At 42.6% G+C, this 12671-nt stretch overlaps 1 non-coding gene across 1 annotated transcript; it reads right to left on the bottom strand.

Annotated features, from left to right (window-relative positions):
* Positions 1 to 6964: 6964 nt before the first annotated feature.
* Trnar-ccg lies at positions 6965 to 7037 on the bottom strand. The gene has a single exon. It is a non-coding gene; the product is annotated as a tRNA-Arg (tRNA).
* Positions 7038 to 12671: the final 5634 nt, after the last annotated feature.

Below are 12671 nucleotides of genomic sequence, written 5' to 3'. Positions count from 1 at the left end.
GCAGTGTCGGATGACCTTCTTCCTGCCTGGAGTTTTCACAAACGTGTCAACGGACTCTTTCCAACAACATCATATGGCTCCCATTTTATTACAAATCATGCGCGACCTCCCCACCCCAATGAGAGTCAATTGATACCATGTTTTATGGAGTCATAGGTCACTGGATTTCTTTTTTTGCTAGAATCATTTGACCGCCCCAAGAGAGTTAGAGGACACTCTCGGAGAGAATCACGGGACTCCGGTTTTACTCGAGTCACGCGCCTCTCCCATGAGGGCCCACGGGTTTGAAGACATTCAGGACCCTGTCCGCAACCAGGGTGATAACAACGTCATCGGTGTTAGAGTACTTCGAGCGTACGTGTATTGGCGTACCCTTCGGAGGAAACCGCACCCGCTGGGAGCCACCCCCCATCGCTCTTGAGCTGCCATGAGGCGTTGTAGACGAGCTTCCTAAGACCAAAGATAACAGCGTAGAAGCAGGGCACCGGAGTATTCAGTCTTTGCTCGAGTTTCAATGTCCTGACATGTACCGGCTCATCGAGGCCTTGAAGACCGAGCAAAGTCTCACCCAGCAGTAGAGGATGCACCCCATTTTAATTTCAGCCATCTTTAATTTTAGTTACTATAAGTTTATACATATACATTGTGGTAATTATTTGGTTGATCGTGACAAGTTGCCCCCTGTATTATGCCCCCCTGACCATATAGCACACCCACAATGACCGTGTGTTCTACCTTTAACTTTGTTTAGATAATTTTTTTAATAATTTTAAGCATACTATCTTTAAAAGCAAACATTTTAATAAAGGTTGCTGCCAGGAACAGTACCAGGGTCTATATTAAAAACGCCGAAAGCAACTACCAGATACGTTAGAAATGATGTACCGCAGTAATCCCTTTTAAGGGGGGACACTACCATTAAACAAAATTTCTGTAAAAAGGTCGATTTTGAGAAAGGCGATATTTGCATCCAACAACATATAGAGAATATTACCAAAAAGTGTCATTTGTTTACACTGCATAGTATTTGTTTTATTAATTATTTTTGTTCCACTCATGCTAAAACGTAAGTAAAGATTTGAACACTTTAATCGAGTTTTTATTCATTCCACCTTTAGGCAGAAATTTTCTTTAGGAAAACTATCGTTCGTTACGGGAAAGAAGGAAAGGCTCAATCATTGGTTTACATAGCTGGAATCTATTGAGCAATGCAACTGTAATTTTTTGTCTTTTTTTAAATATGTTAAGATGTTGTTGGCAACGTAAAAGACAAAACATTTTTTTTTTTCATTTTCTATTGCAATGATTGCATAACATAAATTACTTTTCTGAATTTTGTTTTCAGTTGCACTCTCTAGGCATTCTGCTGCATATCTAGTGAAGAAAAATGTTGGGTATTCCATTAGTTTTCTAACAATAGTTTTCGTAGACACTATCAGCGTGTTCCTGTTAAAATTCACTGCAATTTATTTCAGAATTCATGTATACAAATGAAATATTGCACTCCATTCAGCCTTGCAACTCCAAGTATATACTACAAATTTCATTCATTTTATTCCAATTAAAGGTTCAAAAGTTGACCCGATTGTGCAGTGTCCTCCCTTAAATTACGAAGCCACTTCTCCTACAGTGACATCATTTGCATCATGAGTAAAACAAAAAACTGGCTACCTGAGTTCTCGAAGGCGAATCATCCTCTAATGCAACTAATAAAAATAAATTAAACAAATTTAAAATAAAACATGTCTTTTTTTTTTTCAGTTAACTGAAACATATGCAGGACGATCACTTAGCGGAATGGTGGTGCTTAATCCGACAGCCACACACAGAAGCTCTGGGAACCAGATTAAGAACGAAAGGTCAACCTAACAACAGCCAGGGAGACATGTGTATATTTAATTTTTAATAAAAAAAAATGTCACTGTTCTTTTTTCTAGATGCGGTAGAAATGCTGGACTTAACAAATTAGCTGTCATAAACTTGAAATGGATGTCTTCGTAGTTGTTGTGTGCGCGAATTAATTCGCATTCCGACTCAACATAGATGATATATTTATTCTTGTGTTATACGTATTAACTGGCTTGAAATTATTTGAATAATTAGGAATCATCTTGTGTATTTAGTCACTTAGAGATGCTTAAAAATCTCCCGCAACTTAATAGGCGAGGCGTTAGTCTGCGTAACCTAAAATTGGGAGTCCAATCAGCCCCATGGGTGCACCTAGCAAGTGTGTCTCCTCTGAAGAATGACTGCCCGCTAACGGTACTCCTGTACGTTTCAAAACTCGCATTGAATGGCATCTGCGTGTATCTGTCAACCATCATACAGGATGAACATGCCTCAGTGTCTCATCGGAACTTCGGTCAAGGCTTATTAACAGCTGAGCATAATGCCAAAAAAACAATTGCAGTCTTCCCTGTTAATGCGCGAATTGGAAACAATGGGTCCTCTCCTAGTTTCTCATGATAGGTGATTACGAGCCGGCACAGTTGTCAGAGCACACGCATAAAAATTTTTTACTCCAAATAAATGTTTCCAAGTGTATCGGACAATATACATTGTATGCCAATCAACATGACAGAAGTGTTAGGGAAAGGAGCGCTCTACTACCTCGCTAGCAAATGTCTCGCAGATACAACAGTATATTTCTATCGAATCGAATCATTAACTCTTTAAGACTAGCTATAGCTTTCTGGAAATTCATTTAAGAGCCGAGGTTGAGCTGTGTAGCTGATTAAAAAACACCTGATTGAGGTAATTTCAACATGCCACGTCCCCGACCCAAAAAAGAAAGGCCGCGAAATATAAATATACCACGTGACAACGCGGCAAGCCGGCCGCGATTTCAGCGCTCTCAAACGTGCTCTGAAGGGACAAGGGCCTTCTTATCTCTGACGCTCTATCCGAGACAGGGCTGCGCGGTGGTGTTGACCTCGTGATAGGCCTCGAAGCCCTGTCTCGGACAGCGCTCCAGAGATAAGCGGACTTTGTTCCTTCGGAGCACGTTTGAGGGCGCTGCAATCGGGGCGCCTGGACGCGTCGCCACGTGGAGATTTTTGGTTTTCTTTATATTTCGAAAAGGACCGGAAACAAATAAAAAAAAAAGAAACGCACATGGCCTATACGTTGTTGCAAAAACGTCAGTCGGTTCTTTCTTAAGCCGTTTTTCCTTTCAATAAACCTTTTTGTTTCCCCCGAAAGACCATCAAACAACACTGGCGGCCGTCGTCTCTCGGGCACAAGGCGTGTGTTTTTACAGAAGCACCAAGATGGCGGCGTCTACAACAAGACCGGGGAACAGAGTGCCGATGCTCTAAGCGTAGCTCATTCAGTGGCCCTAGGGCCTAGACATATAGCATTAATATATTAAAGAATTGCTTATTTGTCTGAGTTAATTTATTAAAAGGCTGCGTAAAAATATACCGCCGCTTTCGCAGGCAGCTTCCTAACATATATTTCGTTGCATCGGCTCAAAACTTTCCTCTTTTTTTTAATAAGTTATGGTATTTGTTATTGTTTACATATACTTGAAAACTTTGTATTAGTATGTTTACCCGACTGTTTACATTGCCTATGACTTACACTTTTTTATTTCGGGAAATATAGACTTGTATTTCTTGCGAAGCTGTTTCTTGGCGTGAAATCAAATACAGGGCGGTACTGACCTGGAGCTTTGACCATCACATGCGCTGTGATTTTGAAGGCTATAGGGATGATCCATGCAATTCACCGCAGCATGTCAAGTATCAGTCAGACGGCGATTCCCATGCAGCCATCAACATAACAAACCCAGAAAATAGTGCGGTGTCAAGAGCGAAAATATTATAAAAGCCCGAGTTTGTTTCATTACAATTATGAGCGTTCACCAGGTTTGTGGATAAAAAAAAACGGACTCTAAAAATAAATTATTTTACGAGCCTGCTGGTGCGAGTGGCGGTTCATTCCTCGATTATTAGCGATATTATATTTCCAACAAAATAAAGCCCGAGAAGACGGAGCTCCGAACGTAGATTTGTTTATGGGATTCTGAAAACAATTGACAGCGACATTTATCGCTTAAGTGCTATCGTGCATGAAATGCAGTTTTTCAGGAGCGATCGCTTAAAATCATTTTGAAGACATAAAACAGTAATTTGTGGGAGTGAAAAATCCTATATTTTTTTATTCGTTTCTTCGCTAAAATTAACGGGGAATCTGTCTTGATGCGAAGATTACGTGACGTCAATTTCCTCGAAAAATTTCGGGGCAGACAAAATTGGTGTAATAGGTCACTGGACGTCTGGTGACCTGACACCAATTTTTCAGCAAAATTAGGCGAAGAAATTGAATCGATACCCAGGTCTCGTGACGCATGGTCACGTGACATAAATTTCCCCACTGAATTGAGGGGGAAAACTGATTTGGGTGTATCGGCCTCGTGACGTCAATTTTCAATTTCCACGGACAGACGGATGGACAAAGTTTTGGATAGAGGGTCCCGTTAATAAGCATTTCACGCCTTAAAATATTTTAACACACAAAAAAATCGATGATATATCTTTAAATCTGACTGAGAAATTTATCAACTACCATGAAGCAGCCAAAAACGCTGCTCTTCAAAATATTTGGAATACGATTTCGGCCATGCATCCAAGTATCTAAGATACAGTACGCCGTGTATTATGTCCGTGTTCTTCATGTAAAGCGAATACGACCTTTTGAGCCAAAACAACGCCGGATGCAGTAACGGATGAAAGAAAAACGAAGCTGGTTCCTCCTATGATAAAACGGAGGTGCAAAGAATGTGAGCTGGAATTTCTCTTTCGTGCATGGTACGTTTTCATTCATTATTTCTGTTCGAATTTTCTTTTCTTTCAAGTTCAGCCCAACGTGTCTTTTCTTTCTGTCTTTTTTTTTTTTCGCATTCCTTTCTGGCGGAAGACGAAAAAGCTAGGCTTTTATATATATATATATATATATATATATATATATATATATATATATAAGTTTAGAATTGAGCGGGGAGCGTTTCCCCGCTTGGTTTAGCGGAGAAATATGGTTCGTTTATAATTAATTGTTATTCTTAAGGTTTTCTCGATAAATATGGGATGGATCGATTTACGCGTCACACTTTCTCGTTTTCTTTTTCTTGTGAAATAAGCTGTTTATATAATATAGCCCATGTTTTTCGCGCATTCTGTGTAAAAAAAAGCACTACGCGTCCTTTGCTCTTTTTTCTTGCCTCCCTACTTTCATCGTAAAACGTTTATAGGCTAGTTTCCAGGTGAAGTGTAGCCTCAAAACGTGTAACCGCGAATTTCCAAGCTAAATTTAGCGGTAAAATGACGTCAGATGGCTTCATGTCACGTAACCTAGACACAGAATCTGTTTCTCCGTTAAATTTAGCAGAAAACTTGACGTCACGTGGCATGGTCACGTGACCTGTATGCAAATTAAGTTTCCCCACTAGATTTACCGGAAATATTGACGTCACGCGATCTCAATACCAATTCAGTTGCTACGCTAAATTTAGTGGGGAAAATGACAGTAAAAGCTTCTTTTTGGTTCTTAGTACTTCTCTGATGACGATGGTCCTCGGCGTCTTCTGTTGGTGAAGCCGAATCCAGGAGCCGTTATATGGTTGACGCTTTCCAGGTGTTTATTAGACCGAATAATCACTGACTCTGAACGTTCGTTACAAAGAGTCAGGCACCCGGCATCATTGCTGCGCGCCTCCGAGTCCGCGTGCGCGCCCAGCTCATACGCCAAAATCGTCCTTCTCTCGCCCGACACGGGCCTTTGTAGGAAAGGTCCCCCTCTCCCTCTGGCCAGGACCGACCAATAATTTTAAAACCGAAAAAGATCACGTGGTATACACCTGTCCAATAAACGTCCGACGCAAATACAACATCCCGTCAGTTCTCCAACCGCCAGAACCGAATTCCTCGTCTAATCGGCCCGTGCATTTTTCGCCGCCTGGCTGGCGCCGCCGACTGCCTGGATTGGGTAACACGCGCGCTCCCAACACTCGAGCCGAATGCGTCGGGAGAAAAAACAAATAATAAAAGAACACACCCCCGCCGGCGAAGCATCCGCAACATGCACACTATTTACCGCGGCCTTACAATGACGGCACATGCATGGGCACAACAACCGGGGGAGCAAGGGGACGCTTGTGCCCCCCCCTCCCCAAGGCTTCACAGTGTGTGTGTATGGGGGGGGGGGGGGGGGGAAGGTGGACAAGGCATGTGTTTTGCGCCCCCCCTCTCCCCCCCCCCCCTCCCCCCCTGAAACAGCCGCCACTGGGCAGGACAAGCACGGGCCGGCGGCGCCCAAGGGATACCAAGGGCACCGCCCCCCGGCCAAGGGTAGGGTGGGGGAAGGGGGGAGGGTCTGGTTTACCTTTTCCCTCTCCCCACTCAAAAAGAAGTTAGTACCCCACTGGTCATATGATTTCGAGTCCCGCGGCGTTTCACGTAGCAACACAATTGCAAGGAAATTCGCAATACATTTTTTCGGATGCCTTTTTTTTTCTTTTTCTAATGCAAATACCAATAACGTCGCGCATCAGTAGTTAGGTTGCAGGGCAAATGAACACTTTCGTGCCATGTGCTTGTGATAAACGCTGCAAGAGCCACTCACTTTCCCTTCAGCGCGTCATTTTCATTAATTTCTTATTACGTCGGTACAACTTTGATAAGTCATGTTCTGCAAAATATTCAGCCATTATTTCTATCGAGCGGTGGAAAGTGTTCAGTACTAGGTAGAAGAGACAACAAGCGTAGGTCCCAATCAATATTTCATTGAGAGCAGACAAACATAAAAGCCCGCCAACATTCCTATTGCCAAGTCCTTTTATATTTAATTACCTATTGTCGACTCTAGCCACATCAAATATAATTATCCTTGCCGAAAAACACTTGTTTGGTTAAGAAAACTTTAATGCAAACAAAAGTTAGTAGCAAAAGAAAAATATTTCTACATTCGCCCCTGGTGGGACTTGAACCCACAATCTTTGGTTCCGGAGACCAACGCCTTATCCATTAGGCCACAGGAGCACGTGTTTCTGGGGCGCTTACGGTAGGTTAAAACAATGTCCTCGATCTGCCTAACTTGGTCGCGTGTTCTGGATTTTTCGACTTGTTTAAATTTTATTAAAGAACCACGCACAGCCCTAACCTAATTCAAAACCATACGGAAGAGTCAGAAAAAGACGATGGATAGGATAAACATCTTTCCACTTTCAACACATTGAGGTCTTTATCGCCAGACCGACAAGCAACGAGCTGCCGAAGATTTGGGGAAGGGGTTAGTGAAAAAGAGTAGACCAGCGAGCGAGAGGGGGGGGGGGGGGGGGGGGCGGGAGAGAGAGCAAAGAAAAGAGCGAAGGGGGCGGGAAAGGAAGTAAGGGAGGTTGGGGGGCACTTGGCGTGGACGTGCATCTCGTCCCGAAATCTCTCCGAGTCAACGCCCGCCAGTACGGGCCGTATATTTTTGTATATTTTTGAATCTATTACCAACGCGCTCAATCCAAGTTTAGCCCTAACCTATATGCTAAGAACTAAATGTCGTGCTCAACACAACCTGAAGAGCCTTTGCGCCCGGAATTGTGTCTCTCGATAGCTTAAAAATCGAAGTCAGACCGTCCTCCGATGCAGTCTCAACAAATGGTACGAGTAACGATAGAAAAATGACGATACGGAACGGTACCGTTACTACTGCAAAGGTGGGCCAGTCAGAAGTTCGAACCAAAAGACGCGCGAAGTGAGGTAAAATGAAGAAAAAGTATAAGCAAAACATATTTCCTGGCACTCTTTCTGTGAACCACTGCTTTCGTCTCTCATTCCTCGCAACGCACTTTTTTTTTTTTCATTACAAGATTTGACAGTTATGTGTTCACCGAATATTCCCTCGAGAAATGTGATATCTTTCATGTTCCGCGCACTTTGCGTTCTCAGTATATACTACTACCCAGAGTCCTAGACTGTAAAACTTTGTTATGACCAAGGTATGTCAGACTCCTAAATTCTACCAAAAATGAACGCTTGCAGAAGAAGCTTGTTCTAAATTTTGGTTATTTTCGAAAATATGGCCCGCATACAGGCGAGAGCTGGTATCAAATTAAAAAGAAACGTTAAACAAAAGTCTACCAGAGTAAAAAATGTTATATATAAAATAAATGTATTGGTTAAATAATCGCATATGATCAAATAAATTGTATAAGAGCATACGATACCCTTATAAGAACACATAAGGACACTATAAGATTATATAAAATGTTAGAAGAAACTGCTTATCAGTTCCTTATTGCTTCCTTCTATTCTTATATTATCCTTATATTATTCTTATAAGGTATTCTATGCTCTTATATGATCTTGTTTGATCCTATGCGGTTATTCTACCGAGAACTTTCTTACAGATATAGTGTTTTTCACTATGGTACGTACAATAAATACATTTTCCGTACGTTCGCAGCTCTCCTGGGAAAGTTGAACTCTCGTATTACGTGACCTGCGTCGCTGACTCCAAGGGGTCATTGTTCCCGACCAAATATTGATCCCTTTATTGCCGTCTGGAACCCACCTGGGCTCCCGATAAAGACAGAAGCCCGGGCCGTTTAACCCACATGCTCGTCACCGTGGAGCGGCAGGGGTGCAGACGAAATATGAGCAGGTGTCAGTTCCGCTCAGTGATTCTCATACCCCCCCCCCCCCCCCTTCCCAACCGGAGCGCCTCCCAGAATATGTCAGACACCCCAGATTTACATGGCCAGATAGGAACCTGGTTCCGTCTCCAGACTTGATAACTGCTGCGTGGGGACAAATAATCACCACATTTGCGAGCGTTTTTTTTTTTTTTTCGTTTTTTTTCTGTATTTTATTATTATCATTTTTTTTTGTACCGCTAACCTTGCGGCTGTTGTACGAGTGGCAACTTGTACGCACTACCGTGCTTCCCACACGCTCAAAGTCGTCCTGAAATATGCTGATTTTGTGGTTTTCAATGTTGCTCAGCACGCTTCTAATTCGAAGCAGGCTTATTTTTACTAACTAAATATTTTAATTAACAAATTTTAGTCAATCGTTTTAGTTATCGTGACCATTAGCCTCATATATTATGTCCCCATGTTCTATAAGTTATAACTCACCTCCACAAACTCCGGTAGTATAGCATTGACAGCTTTTTTACTTCAATATGTAAAGCCTATATAAACAGAGAGCTGCACTTCAACACACTGATGTTAACATGCTCAGTGCATGCAGAAACGTAAACATCTAATGGTTGGGCCGACAGCACGCAGGAAGTTTTTAATGGCCGTCATCCCTGCGGCATACTCCTCACACAGCTTCTTGAGACGCCGTTGCATTTCGACGAGCGGTGACTTGCTCTTTTTCTCGTGACTTGAACTTCGTCCTGGACCGTGTTTATGCTTACTGTTGATTTCTCTGAGCGGAAGGCGTCGATGGCCTTCTACACCGTTTGATCTTTCATGGCTGGGACCTGCAATGCTTCCAAACATCCTATTCCATGCTTGCCGCCAGTTTGCCAAAATGCGCCTCCCTGTTGATGTTGTTGCTGTTCTTTAAATACAAAAAAAAAAGAAGAAAAAGGTTACAGCACGTTTAACTAGAAGGAGGAAGTCTGTAGGTTTTATATTTTCCATTTCAAAATAAGTTCCTCGCAAAATATTCTTAATTATCTTTTTCTTTTTTTTTTTTTTCTTTTTTTTTTACTCTTTATTTGAGGCCATTTTTTTCCGACAACTTTTTCCGGGTCCATTTTTTTCAGCCTTTGTTTTTTCGGGGCCTTTTCCTGTTTCGGGGACATTTTTTTTCCGAATATTTTTTTCCGGGCTTCCAGAACGCCGTCGTTTCCTGTTCTGCCCAATCTCCTCTCCACTCCGCTCCTTCGCCTTGCGAGGCATGGCCTGCTAAACGCCGCACGGCCTGCTAAACGCAGCATGGCCTGCTAAACGCCGCACATTTCGGCTTTAGGAAACATCTGTCCACGGAAGCAGCACTTCTGGTACAGAAAGAATTTGCTTTGGAAAACTTTGAGAATAGAAAGCTAGTTTTAGGAGTATTTTATAGATTTCACCAAAGCCTTCGATTGTTTAAACCGTAGTATCCTACTGCAAAAACTTTAACGTTATGGTTTTCGCGGTCGTGCGCTGACACTTTTGAGTTCATACTTAAAACATAGACACCAATATGTGCATTTAAATGGTTTTTCTTCTTTGGTCAAATCAATTACTTCCGGTGTTCCCCAGGGTAGTATATTAGGTCCGCTCCTATTCAACATATATGTGAATGATATAGTTAACATAGATAAAGAAGCAAAACTTGTTATGTACGCCGACGACACAAGCTTATTTTTTTCTGCCGACGAGCCAACTTTACTTATCAGTCTTGCAAATCAAACATTATCAAAATTAAATTCATGTGCAAATGAAAACTAGCTGAAAATTAACACAAGCAAAGCGAAAGCCGTTATATTTCGTCTTAAAAATAAACAAGTCTCGCACAATAGTAGCCTTATCTTAAATGCGTCACCTATTGACATTGTGTGTTCTTTTCAAACACTAGGCGTTCTTTTTTCTGAAACAGTGTTGTGGGACTGCCGTGTAAATCACGTTATCAGTAAGTTATCTTGCATCGTCGGGTTGGTTAATAGTAATCGCTCTGTCTTGCTAATTTCTCTACGACTACTTAAATACAAATCCATTTTCTACTCATACTTAAGTTATTGACACCTCGTATGCGGTACGACCACGTCAACAAATATAGGTAAGATATTTTTACTTCAAAAGAATATAATCAGAATTATATGTAACCCTCCGAATGGCTCTCATACTGCCGACTTGTTTACGCGCTTTGCAATTATTACTGCTCATAATTTATATAATTAGAGGTTGAGTGTTAGTTTTAAAAACAAAAAAAAAAGGAATTCTCGCTTTCTAGCTGAACTTTAAGCACTGCCCGAACATGTTCAGGCGTATACCACTCGTCACACTGAGTATTGGAAGATGATCCCTCACAGAACAAATTATGGTAAACAAATGCTCAAACACACCCTACCGTAGTTACTCAACAGCCTCACAAGCAATGCTTTGGACCTTAGCTAAATAATGTGAAATTTGTACTGTCCTTGGTAAAAATGTAATCATGAATGACTCTCGAGCCACTGTATTTCACTCTTTATTTCCCTTCCCTGTTTTATAACCTATTTGTTGTTCTTGCTGCCGTCTGTTTTGCCACTGTAGGGGGCCGGAGACACGTTAAGCTGTTCCTTTGCAGATTTTTTTCTCCGGCCTGCCCTTCATCATTGATGAGAAATACAACTATTATTATTGTGAAGACTACGACACTTTCAGAAAGCGCCTCGTCCCACGACCCGTGAATGCACGCGATAAGGGGAAGTGAGCGGCAGCCGCACAGTCCCGCGCCATGCGCCTGCATTTCAATATGACGTCCGAAAGTTTATAGGGAGGCCGATTTTATGGGACGTTAAAAACCGGCGGCCATTGCCTTCTGCGACGCGCTGCTCGGCGCATGTACTGATCCATTGAAAATTCCTAACCTGTCAGTGGACCAAGAACTCGTCTTCGTGCAATATTTCTTTTTATAAGGCTGTAATTCATTACTGTGATCAATGGCATTTCTCACTGAAGTAACAGCAAATTCAATTGGTCACATTTATTCAGCAACTTGTACCAGGATATATTGGACGCGAGACATGTTCGAGCCTAATACGCGAAAGAATGGTTGAGGAGAAAAGGGGACCCTCTATTAAGGAGATCATTGCCCCCTCGCGGCGGTCAGCGGAGGTCACCCTGAAGCGTGCTGGAGGGTTCGAATTCTCTGGCAGCGGGCGTTCACCCCGAGCGGTACCGGTCATCCGCGACAGAGAGTGCGCCGCGCCGACATCCTTGACACGCTGCCATTGTTCAATTATTCAGGCAAGCGTGGATGGTCCGCGCGCCGGAGCATGCGTCGGATGAAGTCGATCGTTTGTTTACATTTATCAACAAATAAGCCGGAAGTCTCTTCCGTTCCTCCCTAATCGAGTTTGTTTCTTTTTCAACCGCGTTCGTTTAACCTGGGGTGAGTAAGCCCAGGTTACTCGATCAGCTCGTTGCCGGCGTCGTATGTGGTATAGAGAATGGGATGCCCACACTTATGTAGGGCTCCGGCACAACGTGTGGGCCGTTATAAGTACAAGAGTCGCCAGACCAGCGTCATCATTTCTCCCGTTTTTACCCTTTTACCTCTTTTCTTCTCTCTTGGTATACTATTTTTACCATGTTTCGTGTCTATGTGCTTAGCGAGAGAGAGAGAAAAATTGTAAACAGATACGCTACCCGTGAGGTAAAACACAGCCACAGCCCAGGTGCGTCGTCGGAGCCGCTACACTTTTAGAAATAGGGAGTGTATAAGAGTGAACCCCTTGTCCGATATGTAACGCCCCAAAACTACCTTTGGACGTTCAGTCCACTGACGTCGAGCTGGCGATACCACCTTTTACGAGCGGCTTGATAGCTGTTCGATATAAGTTACTACGTACTAAATAGCTAATGTGGGTATCAAACTCTAGGAGAAGCACTAAGGTATTTTCAGCAGAGCCAAGTAAAACCTTGATTGTCTCACTGTAGCCTTTAATGCGTACATATAGCTATTTTAATAAGTTCTATC

Source organism: Ixodes scapularis, unplaced genomic scaffold (genome assembly GCF_016920785.2).
Source record: "Ixodes scapularis isolate PalLabHiFi unplaced genomic scaffold, ASM1692078v2 PGA_scaffold2__306_contigs__length_199485367, whole genome shotgun sequence".
Classification (NCBI taxonomy): domain Eukaryota; kingdom Metazoa; phylum Arthropoda; class Arachnida; order Ixodida; family Ixodidae; genus Ixodes; species Ixodes scapularis.
The sequence above is the reverse complement of the archived record's forward strand: the minus strand, read 5'-3'. Positions and strand labels throughout refer to the sequence as shown.